This window comes from Peromyscus eremicus, unplaced genomic scaffold (assembly GCF_949786415.1).
Source record: "Peromyscus eremicus unplaced genomic scaffold, PerEre_H2_v1 PerEre#2#unplaced_60, whole genome shotgun sequence".
NCBI classification, from domain to species: Eukaryota; Metazoa; Chordata; class Mammalia; order Rodentia; family Cricetidae; genus Peromyscus; species Peromyscus eremicus.
In genome coordinates, this window is record NW_026734303.1 from 1105119 (window position 1) to 1120236 (window position 15118).

General features: G+C 37.3%; 1 long non-coding RNA gene across 1 annotated transcript; it reads left to right on the forward strand.

The window, feature by feature from the left end:
* Window positions 1-5199: 5199 nt before the first annotated feature.
* Window positions 5200-11288, forward strand: LOC131901251 (uncharacterized). The gene is made up of 4 exons (XR_009376448.1): window positions 5200-5225; window positions 5757-5833; window positions 10035-10133; window positions 11049-11288. It is a non-coding gene; the product is annotated as an uncharacterized LOC131901251 (long non-coding RNA).
* Window positions 11289-15118: the final 3830 nt, after the last annotated feature.

The following is a 15118-nucleotide window of genomic DNA, read 5'->3' on the forward strand; positions in this document are numbered from 1 at the left end:
ATTTAAATTTCTCATTTTCAATTGTTTGCTTCAATGACTTTGCCATAGACCCACATGCTACATTTTAAACCACGTTATTCAGTCAGAAATTAATAATTGAGTAATAAAATGAAAGCATTTAATCTATTCTTAATTACAAAGTATTCTTAGAATCCCTTGACGTTGCTAAATATTTCCTTTGATGTATAATAAGTAAATTTCTGATCATTGTAATTGCTCTATTTTTAATGTATTTACACACCTGGGTAAAGACAAGACTCAATGTGAATATCATGGATCAGTTTTTGAAGTAACAATGCATTCTTTATATTCTACATACCCTCTCTCATGTGTACAATGTGTAAAGATTTTTAACCATTCTTCCATGCTGCCTTGTCAATCACTTCGTGGTATCCTTTGCTGCACAGAAGATTTTTAGTTTCATGGGGTCCCATTTATTACTTTGGTAATTACTTGTTTATAGTGTCTGTACCAGTGACCTGCTCAGAAAGTATTTAGCTGTACCAAAGAATTAATCATTAATCTGTAACATTTGGGCCTTGTGTTGAGATACCTGGATCATGGGAAGCTGAGTTTTATGCAGGGTGAGAGATAAGGCTCTAACTTCATTCATCCACCTATAGTCCAATCTGTCCAATGTGACTGGCACCATTTGTTTTCTACAATGTGAATCTTTGGCCTCTTTTACAAAAATTAAGAGACTGCAGGACTGTGGGCTTATATGTGGGTCATTAGTTTTCTACCACCAGTCAATGTTTGTTTGGGGGCCACTGCCATACTCTATTTATTATTTCAATTGGTTATAGTAACTTGAAATCTGGAATGGTGATGCTTCCATAAGTTTTTGTTTTTGTTCTTTTTAGTTTGCTTTGTTTTTGTTTCATGGTTCAAAATTGTTTCAGCTATTCTTGCTCTTTTGTGTTTCCGTTTGGGATTTAAAATGTCTTTTTCATTTTCTATGAACATTGAACTGGAAATTTTATGTGGATCATGTGGTGTCCACAGATCGCTTTTATTAGGATGACCAGTTTCACAATATTAACCCTACAATAATGATCACAGAAGGTCTTTGCAAGTTATCATAACATCTTCAATTTCTTATTTTCACTTTCTTACTGCTTTCATTGTAAAAGTTTCACTTTTTGGTGACATTTATCCTAATTCATTACACTTTGAGGTTATTTGGAATAGCATGGTTTTCTTGATTTTACTCTCAGTACGTGCAGTATTTTTAGGTAGGCTACTGATTTGGAGGCTCAGATTAAAACCTGTTACTTTGCTAAATGTATTTATCAGCCATTGGAGTTTTCTGGGCAAAATATATTTTTTTATAGAATCATATTATTACAAATGAAAATATTTCACCTCTTGGTTCCTTTCTTGTATCTTCTCTTGTCTTACTCTTCTAGTTAAGACTTCTAGTACTATATTGAACAGAAGGAGGAAGCGTGGTCATCCTTGTCAGGTTCCTGATTTTAGAAGGAAGGATTTGAGTGTTAACAATATGTTAGTTGTGTGTTTGCTTTTTATTGGCTTTATTATGCAGAAATATGTCCCTTTCATTCTTAGACTCTCTGAGATTTTTATCATAAAGTGACGAATAATATTGTCAAAGACCCTTTCTGTATCTAATGACATAATCATGTGCTATTTGTCCTTGAGTCTGTTTCTGTAAAGGGTGGTGTGAAAGTGCTATCCTCTCAATTGAATTCATTAGATAAGTTCTTCCTATTTTATGGGTTTGTACCCTCAGTTCAGTTATTTCCTTCAGTCTACTCCTCTTGGTGTGCTTGTTGCAGAGCTTTCAGGTGTTCTCTTAAGTCTCTAAAATGAGATCTCTCAAAATTCATTATGAAGGCAGTTGGTGCTATGAACTTTCCTTTTAACAACACTTGCAATGTGTTCCATACATGTGAATATGTTGTGCATTCACTTTTATTGAATTTGAGGAAGTCTTTAATTTCTTTCTTATCACTGCCTTGACCCAGTGGTAATTCACTAGAGAGTTGTTCTGTTTCCATGAATTTTTAGACTTTCTGTTGTTTCTGTTGTTGTTGAAATTCAACTTTAATCCATGCAGTTTGATAGGATGCAGGGAGTGTGTTTCAATTTATTTGTATCTGACAAAACTTGCTTTGTGACTGAATATGTTGTCAATTTGGAGAGTGTTCCATGAGGTGCTGAGAAATGTCTTCATTTATGTTTGGATGAAATGGTCTCAGGAGCTCTGTTGGGTCCATGTGAGTCATAATGTCTATTAGCTCAATAATGTCTCAAAATTGAGAATCCATCTACCTCTAGACACAGCTGTAACAATCTTGGGTATATACCAAGGTACGCTTAATCGTACCACAAGGACTCTTACACATCTGTGATCAGAGTTACTTTTTTCATAACAGACCAGACCTCAATACAAGCTAGATGTCCAACAACACAAGAAAGGATATAGAAAATGTGGTACACTTACATAATGGAGTATTACTCATCTGTTAAAAAAATGACATCATTAAACTGACATGCCATGTTGATATGCAATGCTTTGTTGATACTCATGGAAAATTTGCCCTTTCTTAAACAAAAGGGAGGAGGAGTTGATGGGGGGTGGGAACAGAAAGTGAATGGAGGTGAGGGACTGAAAGGCAGGTGAAGAGAGGGCAGAAATTGTGGTTAGGATGTAAAACAAACAAACAAACAAATAAATAAATAAAAGAATCGAAAACAAACAAAAACCAAAATCAAACCAAAAAAAGAAAAAGGAAAGAAATTTTCAGGCAAATGTGTGGAACTGGAAAAAAACATCCTGAGTGAGGTACCCAGAACCAGAATACAAACTTGATTGTGCCCTAGCTCAATTGTCATCAGACAGGCTTCACCCAACACCTGAAGGAAACAGATACAGAGACCTGCAGCCAAAATTTAGGCCTAGCCTGGGGGAATCCTGCTGAAGAATGGGATTAAGGATTAGAGGAGTCAGAGGGGTAAAGGACATCACATGAAAACCCGCAGATTCAACTAACCTGGGCTCATAGGAGCTCATTGAGATTGAAATGACATCCAGAGTGCCTTCACGGACTGACCTAGGCCCTCTGCATATATGTGGCAGTTGGGTAGATCTTCCTTCTTGTAGTACTCTTAAAAGTGAAAGCAGAAGTTTTCTCTAATTGTTTTGCTGGCTTTAGGGATCTATTCTTCATACTTGGGTCCCTTGCCCAGCCTTAAAGCAAGCATTTGTGTTTAGTCTTACTGGAACTTGTGATGCCATGTTTTGTTGAAATTCATGGGAAGCCTGCCTTTTTATGAATAGAAACTGAGTAGTGCATGGGGGACAGTGTAGGGAGAGACACAGGAAGTAGAGGTGGGGTGGAAAGCTGTGGTTGGGATGTGAAATAAATAAATAAATTTAAAATAAAACCAAAAAGTTGTAATTCACATGTAGTGAATATTTACTATATGCTGTGATATTAAGCCCTGGATATTACAGATCAGGAGAGCAACCAACAGAATTTACAAGAGCCTTTGAACAGAGATTCAAAAATACTCAATAAAATAACTTTCAAAGCTAAACTAGACACACCCCAAAAAGATGGTCTGCTGTGGGATGTTCTGTATGGCAAATGTGTTGCTCTGATTGGTTGGTAAATAAAACACTGATTGGCCAGTAGTCAGGCAGGAGGAAGTACAGGCGAGACAAGGAGGAGAATAAAGCTGGGAAGTGGAAGGCTGAGTCAGAGACACTGCCAGCTGCCACAATGACAAACAGCATGTGAAGATGCCAGTAAGCCACGAGCCACGTAGCAAGGTATAGATTTATAGAAATGGATTAATTTAAGCTGGAAGAACAGTTAGCAAGAAGCCTGGTAAAGCCATACAGTTTGTAAGCAACATAAGTCTCTGTGTTTACTTGGTTGGGTCTTAGCATCTGTAGGACTGGCAGGTGAGAGAGATTTGTCCTGACTGTGGGCCAGGCAGGAAAACTCTAGGTACAATGATCCACCATGAACAACTTGTTTTTTATCTCAGAGATGCAGAGATGGTTTGAAATACACAAGTCAACAGATTTAACAAAGCACAGAAACAGACTTAGACAAAAAGTCACCTAAACTTCTCAATACATGTAGATAAGGCCCTTGCCAAAATCCAATATACCATCATGATAACAGTCCAGAGAGTGTAAGACAAGGAGGACAATACCTCAACACCATAACAATTATATAAGGAGAAACTCAGAGCCAACATCATCCTCAATGGAAGAAAACATGAGTGCATTGAGGTGATAAGAGACAGGTTTGTCTATCATCTTGAATCCTTTTCTATGCTGTGCTCAATCTATTAGCTGGAGCAATAAATCAGGAGAACAAAATTAAAGGGAGACAAATAGGAGAATAGAAATCAATACTGTTTGTATTAGATATGGTTTCTATTGCTGGGAAGAGATATCATGACCATGGCTACTCCTATTAGGGAACCATTTCATTGGGATGGATTCCTGTTTCACAGGTTTTGTCCACCATCATCATGGTGGGACATAGCAGCATGCAGGCAGACATGGTCCTGGATAAGGAGCTGAGAGTTCTCATCCTGATCAGCAAGCAGTAAAAGAGCCTGTGTCTACTCTGGGTGTAACTTGAGCACAGGAGACCTCAAATGGCCCCCACAGAGACAAACTTCCCCCAACAAGGTCACACCACCGCCAATAGTGACACTTCCTATAAGCTTATGGGGCCCATTTGCATTCAAAGTACCACACTGTCCAAAGAAATTTTCCTGATAATAGGGTAGGCAATTCTTTATTTTATAAATGTCCTCCAAATTCATTTGGGAATATAAATAGCATTAACAGTTCTTACATAAAAGTAGTTGCTTTTATTTTGATAATATTGTACATCAGGTCAAATCCTCTGAATGTGTTTCCTTTTTTCTTTGTACTTCTTACATAGTGAAGTGCCATGAAAAATGAAGGATAGATTTAAACTTTACTGTGCACAATAGATTTGCTATTAAAATGTCTTTGTCTTCAATATATACTACATAGAATTTCAATAAAATTAAGAATTCAAGTATGTTCTTAGAAATCAAATAAGAACTTTCTAACATATGTTACCAATACTGCTGTTGATAGAGTGTGTGTGACCCTAACGTACCCCAGGAATCGTCTACAAAAGCTCCTGACTCATCCAATATGGACAACGGTGCAGAAAAACATGTAATAATGCATCAGGAGAGAAGTAAGTACTACATTTTGAAATGTACTTATTCTATAGAATGATTGTGTATAGAACAGAACACTATCTGTAATAGACAGACAACTACACATATAGGAAACAAAAGGATTAGTAGAATGGTAGTAACACACACATTATCAAATCTGAGCAACAGATAAGATTTTGTTTGTCAAATACGGAGTCCTTGCTCCCACCTCTCAGGTGTCCATATTTCATTTGCTTTATCTTCAGAAATATATGAGATCAATCTGAATATATAAGTGAAGGGAACTCTCATAGAGTGGGGGCTGCTTCCTAAACCTCTGCTCAGAGAAAAACCACACCCAGACACATGTTTTGGAGAGAGATCCTTTATTAAGCAGAAAAGAGAAGTTAAATGTTTCCACTGCAGTTTATACTTAATTCAAACTTTTGCTTGGGAAAATGAAAATAAATATTTTCTCATCCCTAATGTAATTCATTATAGCAATGGACAGCTTTTCCCCTAAATGTTCATTGTACTTTGCTTAGTGAAATATGTGCACTTCTTAACAGCATCTGTCATGGAAGACCAAGAGCATGCCTCAGAAGAGCAGAGGCAGCACAGTGCTAGAAAAAATAAGCGGCCATTTGTAAGTATATACTTCAGTTTACATTGCACATTTATGCTGTTTCCACAGTAATGTTCCATAGGCCAAATAAGGTTAAATTTAGTATGTCTTCTAGAATTAATACATAGAATGTAAACGTTTGTTTTTTTAAGTATTCTTACTATTTATTCTTTGAAACTACATTCACCACTGATTCCTTCCATCTTGTGCTGATGGAACTCATCATTCTTCTTCTTCTTCTTCTTCTTCTTCTTCTTCTTCTTCTTCTTCTTCTTCTTCTTCTTCTTCTTCTTCTTTCTCTTCCTCTTCCTCTTCTTCTTCTTCTTCCTCTTCTTCTTCTTTGCTTAATGTCTCTTAAAATTTACTTTTGTTTTTGTTTTTGTTTTTGTTTTCTGAGATAGTGTTTTTCTGTGTATCTTTGCACCTTTCCTGGAACTCACTTCTTCCTCTTCTTCCTCTTCTTTGCTTAATGTCTCCTAAAATTAACTTTTGTTTTTGTTTTCTGAGACAGTGTTTCTCTGTGTAGCTTTGCACCTATCCTGGAACTTGCTCTGTAAACCAGGCTGGCCTTGAACTCACAGAGATCCGCCTGTCTCTGCCTCCTGAGTGCTGGGATTAAAGGTGTGTGCCACCACTGCCTAGCTCTTAAAATTACTATTAATAGCCCACTGAGTCCAAGTAGGGCTGACCATCTGTGAATGTGTGTGAAGACACTTTCTGGGACATGAGCAATCTGTCCTAAGCCACAGCCCACAGATAAATTAATCTCCTCCTTTCACAACCAGCCATGGCCAATTGCTCCTCATCTAGTGCTGGGGCCTTGAGAGATGTTTCCTCACTCATGCTGGCATCTTGACTGGCTTGAGCTTGTGAAAGTCTAGTGTAAGACACAACTGTTCTGAGTTGATCTGTGCATCCGTTATGCCATGTCCCCAAAAGAACATTTCAGTGTACTTCAAACTCTTACATTGTTTTCAGACCGTTCTTCCTCATTGTTTCTTGAGCTTTCAGTAGTGGAAGGTCAATGCAAATGACCCATCTGCAGATGAACCTTCACACTGGCTTATCCTTATCATGTTAACTAGTTAATATTAACATTAACCATTACCCTCTGAAAAAAATATCATATGACCAACAATGAGAGCAGAACAAACCTATGAGTATAAATGTAAATAATAATAGCACTAGTTGATTCTCCTGAACTACCTTATGACTATTCCAGACATAAGCTTTTGACAAGGTTTACAGCATCAGACATTTAATCCATTGCTTGGTGCAGGTCTCCCATCCATTCCTAACAAGGTTGGTTATTTACATAACTACCACACAACCATTGTGGACAGCTTGCCTGGCTGGTCACTGTTGTCATAGGAAAGGTCCAAGACTGGATAGACTCTTGATGTATTTCATGACCAGTGGCTGGAATTACAACTTTTATTATGATGAAAGGCAGAAATTCCTTGTCTGCTAAGGATTGAATTCTAAATGCCCTGCAACCAGACTGTGTGGTATCTTCAACAAAGAGTCTTACCATTTAGTTATGACAAACAACCAGAATGTGTAGAAATAGATTGTTATTTGGGATGACATGGAGGCCTACTTGACAGACAACTCAAAGGGAGGTATGCTGTCCCTTGTTTTGGAGTTTCAATGTAAATCTCATGTCTTATGAGATAAGTCAACACATTCCAGGTACCTCTGAACTAACTCTTTTTAGTATGTCTTTTAAACTATTTGACCAACTAGTCGCTTCCACAAGCCTTCATACAGCCTTAGTTTATGTTCAGTTACACCTTAGTCCCTGCTCTGACTTACTCTTCTACCTTCATTGCCACTTAAACCTTAGCCCAGAGTACTTATTGCTCCAGTGTTATTTCTTGTCACCTGTGTTCTACCTCCCCTTAAATTATATTTTACTTAATTTGCAAGATCTTGGTTCCTATAAGGCTTTATTCATAGACCTTCATTTTTATTTGGCACTCATCATTCTGTCCTTTATCCTCCAATCCTTCCATGATTGAAACTGTCAACATCCAGTATTCTCCTTCTCTGACTTAATTTTACATATATTTTACTATCTCCCTTTCAATGGGTCCATCTACAATAGACCACGTCTAATTTCTAGGTTTCCTCGTGTAATCCTATTTGAACATACAAAAGTCTAATATCTACACATGAGGGCAGCATATCACATTTGCTTTTTTAATTCTAGCTGTCCTCATTGAGTAAAACTTCTTCTAGTTCTATTAATTTACTTGCAATTTTTACTATTTTATTTTTCTTTATTGAGTAATATTCCATTGTGTGTATATACCACATTTTCCTTATCCATTCATCTGCTGATGGCTATCAAGGTTGATTCTATATCCTAGGGCAGGTGAGTGGGATTCTTTCATTGATTTTTTTATTCAGTTTGTTATCACTGATTTTGGTGTTAAATTTGTGAAATGCTAATTTGTTGTAGTGTTTATCAGCTGTAAGACTTTTTGTGGAGCCTCAACCCTTTTACAGCTGATAAAATCCTACCATCCTTAAGTAGGGGCATTCTGAGTTCTCTCACACTTTGTATGCTTTAATATCCTTCTTACCTTATTGGGTCTGTCTAGAACTTCAGCTCTTTATTAAAAAGAATAGAGACAGTGAACAATGATTGCCTTTTTTTCTCATCATTATGGTTAGATTAATATTTTTTCTCCATTTTAGAATATGTAGATGGTAGGCTTGTTGTTTATTGCTTGTATAATTGTGACATATTCTCTACCCATACCTAGCCTCTCCTGACTTTTATCATTAAGGTCCAAATGTTCAATTGTGTTAGTGGTCGTTCATGCATATATTGGGATGATCATGTGAATTTCTTTATTCCATTTATTTGATTTGTTGTATTGATTGATTTACATACATTTTTCTTACCCCGCATTCTTGGATGAAACCAAAAGGGCCATCATGGATAATCTTTTTGTTATGGTCTTAAATTCTCTTTGCCAATATCATTTTTAATTTTATATATATGGTTATTTGCCTACATGTATTCTTGTGCATGATATGTGTGCTTGGTATACTCAGAGGCCAGAAAAGAGCATCCAATTCCCTGGAACTGGTGTTACAGATAGCTGTGAGATATGGTGTGGATGCTGGGCATTGAAAGTGGGTCCTCTGGAAGAATAGGCATTGCTTGTCAATGCTGGGGCACTTCTCAAACCCCAGCTTGTCAATCTCACATTTAGAAGTTTTGTATCTGTTCTCATCATGAAAATCAGTCTGTGGTTTTAATTCTTTTCATATGAATCTTTCTCTTGTTTGGGTATCAAGGTATTACTGGCATCATAAAAATTTTGGAGAAATCCTTTGTTTTACTATTTCATGAAATGATCTGAGTAGCAATGATATTCATTTTTCTTTGGTATTCAGTAAAATTCTTCAAATACTCCATCTGGTCCTGGTCAGTTTTTAGTTGAAAAGTATTTTGTTCCTTCTTCAATCTCAATAGTGCATATATATATATCTCATTCCTCCTGACTTAATTTCATTACATACAATGAATCTAGAAATACATCCATTTCTTTTAGATTTTAGAATTACATTCAAAGGAGATTTTTAAATATGTTTGTGATTTGAAGGATATCCTTCTTCTGGGAGTCAGCCTCTGTTTAAGCCTAGAGCAGGGTTCATGTGTCAATACAGGTGGTGCCTGGCAGGTGAAACCTAGCCACGTGTGGGAATGGTCCCGAGCAGAATACATAGGTTGAATCAAAGCAGTGAGAGCCTCTCAACTGGTCATGGAGTTTGCCTAGTTCATCAGTGGGCCTAACATCTAGAAGGCAGGGTCCCTCACTTGGTGTAGGAAGTCATACTGCCTGGGATTCTAGAGGAAAATCCCTGGGCCTTATGTTGTTGTAGGAGATCATGCAAGTCAGGCCCCAGGACAAAGTTCATGGGTATCTTATGTGGCCCTAAAGGGAAGTCAGAATCTTTCATCTGGTTCTGGAGTTTCTGGAACATCAGAGGTAGCCTAAGCCTAGAACTCAGAGTCCCTCCCTTTCTGAAGGAGTCCTAGTACTTAATTCTCATACTATTGTAACTTATTCTAAAATTGTGAATGTATGTAAAATATGCAATCAGCCATAGTTGCCCTTTTTAGTTGAATGGATGGTTCAAATCTTGGGTGACATTGTTTTAATTTTCAGTTTAAAAACTCCTTAATTTACATAATCTCTTACAGATTGATGCTATAAGAGCATGCTTTTGTGCATGTTTCACCAAAAAACGGAGCTCTTCTTCCCACTACAAGAAATAGAAGAGAAAACATAAAAAAGTGATGGTAAGAGTTATATTTTTTTAAATGTATTAGAAAGAATGTTTATCTAAAATATATACTCAGTTTTCCAGCTCAGGAGTATAAGTATTTCAGTGCAGCATGGGGGATAAAAAGAGTTAACTGTCAATGGAATGATTATCTCATGAGTCAACAACTGGCTAAATCAAGATTGTCATCAATCGCATATATATATATATATATATACATATATAGTTATTTAGATAGATTATATAGATATAGATAGTAAGATAGATAGATAGATAGATAGATAGATAGATAGATAGATAGATATCTAGAATGTGTGTGTGTATGTTTTGGTCACATTTTAAAAGTTCAGGAATATTAGGAAATAAAGCTGAAGAGAGAAAGCTGGGAGCTAAAGAATATGAAGAGTTTCAAATACTGGACATAAAGGAGGAAAATAGGGCAGTGTGTCTGGTGGTCAGGGAGAGAATAAATTCTTTAGAAAAGGAATAGTATGGTGTTGAAAATGTAAAAAGAACATAAATCGATTTCTAACACAAAGGTTTCATTCATAAGAAGAAAGGTATTCCTAACCATCTTCCATGTTTTCCTCACTGTTGTTACATACTAGAGTTAGTTTCCAATTTAGACTTTAAGGCTCGGTTGAGTTTTATGATTAGGCTTCCTGTTATATAGTTAGAGTAGAATTAAGGTTAGAGTTAGGTGTTCGCATTAAGGTTCACAAATGTCATGGAGCATATAGATCTGTTACGAAAGTGAAGTATTCAATGGAATGTTCACGATGGATGAAAGGTGAACTTTACAAAAACGTCTCTGTTGGCACACATGTTCTAGAAATGCATTTTATGAATGCTCTAACTAGCTCTTTTCACCATATAGTTTATAAAGCAGAAGAGAACACTGTGCATTTAAAATGAATTATTCTCATCCTAGAACTTGGACAAGCCTACGACAATTGCCTGACAACTTCTCCGACCATCCACAATAAGACAACTCAGGAGAAAATCTGTCTCTTCTCCAATAATTGCTTCAAAAAAAGCACATTTTTATTTTATGTTTTAGAATAATATAGTATTATATTACATAATCTTCAGTGTTATTTTCACCTATTTATTTTGTTTTATTATGTTATACTATATTACACTATTATATTATCTTGTTTTTATTTCCATATGTTTATCTTGTTTTATTAGATTATGTTATATTATGTTAATATGTTATACTATCTTCAGTGTTTATTTTATATTTACCTTCCTTCCCTTGATGTAAATAGTTCATGTATATGTGTATATATGTATATATGTATATATGTTTATATGTATATATGTTTATATGTATATATGTTTATGTGCTTTGCAATATATTTTTAGAAGATATCATTTTTGAATGTACAAAGTTATTGAATAATTAATAATTAATAATAATTAAATAATAATTTAATTACCCATTCAAAGTTGTTTGAGTCCATTTGATTGCTATATTTCCCTTTAGCTCTTATACTTACTCATGCAGCTATACAGTATTTGATGATGGTCATTGACGGTTCATCCATACCTTCTTTATGTAAATGAGCACTGTTTTAGTTTTTTTAGTTTATCCATTGTTTATTCTTTTACCCTGAATGGATTTCTTCTTGGTATCTTTCAATTATAATGAGCAATGCAGAGGTGTGTTTTCTCAGAAGTACATGAGTATCTGAGGCCTGACATGAAATTCTTTGGGGAATAAATATAGATGTGAAGTAAATATAAATATGTATAAAAAAATCATATGGTAATTCGCCATTTAGGTTTGTGAGGAGGCGCCATACTGTATCCCCCAGCTCCTACATCACTCTCCATACCTATCAGCAATGCACAAAGGTTACAATTTCTCACACCCTTTCTGATACTTCTTCCTTTTATGTATAGTAGCTATCCCAATTGCTTTTGCAATGTCTTTTTTACTGCCATTCCAGTGATTCTGGGTAAAATAAAACCTACTGAAGCCTTTTCTGTTGACTGTTGAGTGTCCCATGCAAGGCAATCAGCAAATATTGGTTCCTCTCTTGTTACTTTGTTTTTTGCTTTTTTTTCATTAAATTTTTTGTTTATTTTACATACCAACCACAGTTCCCACACACACCCCTTCCTCTCTCATCCTATTCCCTCCCCAACCTCATTTCTATTCCCCAACCCACTCCTCAGAAAGGATGAAGCTTCCCATGGGAGTCAACAAAGCATGATATGCCAAGTTGAGACAGGGCCAAGCTCCTTCCCTGTCCATCAAGACTGAAGCACTGCTTTAGTTAAACTGCTGCATTGGAACACTTTTCTCTGTCATTATTTATAGTTTGAGATAAATATAAATGCAGGAATTTTCTGTTTCAAAAACAATCTTATATGTGAAAAAATATATGTGATATGTCAATATTTGTTTTTAAGATACTTTAAGCCTCAGAACCAAGCCCTGATGGGAATTTATTTTGGACAATATTTGCTCAGTAGAATTCATTCTTTCATTGGTGAAAAGGACAGGAGGAAAAAGAAAATTTACTATGAAATGTTGTCTGTTCCATGATACTATATTACTTCTTTAAGTCATGTGACAAACACCATTTGAGAAACAAAGCATGGTTTTGGCACATCACTTTAGAGAGTTTAAGTCCATGTGAATGAAGAAGGCATGGTGTAGGAAATCAGTGGAAGGTGGCTGAACTGTGAGGCGGCAGATGTTCCGGTTATGTTTGACCTAGCTGAGTACTTCTGAAACTAAAGATTGAGGATAATCCCTCAAAGGGGTGGCTCTAGTGATCTACTGTACAGGGCATTCCTTAACTTTTAAAGATCCCACAACTTTTTAAAAAAAATACACCTCTATTTTTGGGGAAGGAATTTATTGGATGGCTCTCTGGAAGACACTTCACAAATAAATAAGAATATTCCATACATAAGGCTCATGAATTTCTCATAATGTAAACTGCATTTAGTGCAACTTGGAATGTCCCCATATGATTCACAATTCAAACAATGTACAAAAGTCTGAAATCCAAAGGCTCTTCTGAGTCTCAAAGCTTTAATCCTTTGCAAAATCAGAATGAATATTGAGTCTTTAAACATACAAAGTCACAAATTAAAGACCAGCATTCTAAAAGGAAAGTGTAGGTAATGGTACACAAAAATCTTAAAAAGAGCGAGACCAAATACAAGTGAGAAAAATACCAAAGCTTGCAACTCCAGCACAAGAAAGTGGGGAATATGATTACAAGAAATGAACTCCAAAGGACATAGAGAGGCCCTTTTCAGCCTTAACTCCTGCAGTACATCTGGCCTCTGTCAGGCTCATTCCACTTTTTTTTTTAATTTTTATTTTGCAATACAATTAAGTTCTACATACAGGCACAGATTCCCTTGTTCTCCCCCCTCCCGCCCTCCTCACTTTCCCCCCAGCCCACCCCCCATTCCAATCTCCTCCAGGGCAAAGCCTTCCCCACAGACTGAGATCAACCTGGTGGACTCAGTCCAGGTAGGTCCAGTCCCCTCCTCCCAGGCCGAGCCAAGCGACCCTGCATAGGCCCCAGGTTTCAAACAGCCGACTCATGCAATGAGCACAGGACCCAGTGCCACTGCCTGGATGCCTCCCAAACAGATCAGGCCAATCAACTGTCTCACCCACTCAGAGGGCCTGATCCAGTTGGTGACCCCTCAGCCATTGGTTCATATTTCATGTGTTTCCGTTTGTTTGGCTATTTGTCTCTGTGCTTTATCCGACCTTGGTCTCAACAATTCTCTCTCATATAAACCCTCCTCATTCTTGATAATTGGACTCCCAGAGATCCATCTGGGGCCTAGTCATGGATCTCTGCATCCAGATCCCTCAGTAGTTGGATGAGGTTTCTAGCACGACAATTAGGGTGTTTGGCCATCCCATCACCAGAGTAGGTCAATTCGGAGTGTCTCTCAACCATTGCCAGCAGTCTGTTGTGGGGGTATCTTTGTGGATTTCTGTGGGCCTCTCTAGCACTTTGTTTCTTCCTATTCTCATGTGGTCTTCATTTACCATGGTTATGCTGGAGAGGATGTGGAGCTAGGGGAACTCTCCTCCACTGCTGATGGGAATGCAAGCTTGTACAACCACTTTGGAAATCAATATGGTGCTTTCTTAGAAATTTGGGAATCCATCTCCGACAAGATCCAGCTATACCACTCTTGGGCATATACCCAAGGAATGCTCAACCACACCACAAGAGCACTTGTTCAGCTATGTCCATATCAGCATTGTTTGTAATAGCCAGAACATGGAAACAACCTAGATGCCCTTCAACTGAAGAATGGATAAACAAAATGTGGTACATATACACAATGGAATACTACTCAGCAGAGAAAAACAATGACATCATGAGGTTTGCAGACAAATGGATGGACCTAGAAAAATCATCCTGAGTGAGGTATCCCAGACTCAGAAAGACAAACATGGTATGTACTCACTCATAACAGGATACTAGATGTGGAACAAGAATGACTGGACTGCTACTCACATCACCAGGCAGGCTACCTGGAAAACAGGACCCCAAGAAAGACACAGGGATCGCCCAATGACAGAGAAATGGAATGAGATCTACATGAACAGCCTGGACATGAGTGGGGGTAGTGAAGGGCGAGGGTCGAGGGAAAGAGAGCTTGGGTGAGTGGGAGATCCCAGCTGGATCATTCCACTTTTTAAATGTGAGCGTGCTTACATACATCTCACATTCCTTGCATCTCCAGCGTCCTAGCATGTCCATGGCACTTTAGACCTCACCCTCATGCATATTTGCCTTAGTTAGGGTTTCCACTGCTGTAAAGTAAAGAGACACCATGACCACAGCAACTCTTAGAAGGACAACATTTAATTGATGGAGCTCACTTACACTTTCAGAAGTTCACTCCATTATCATCATGATGGGGAGCATGGCAGCATGCAGACAGACATGGTGCTGGAGCAGTAGCTGAGCCTCCTATATCTTGCAGGCAGTGGGAAGTCAA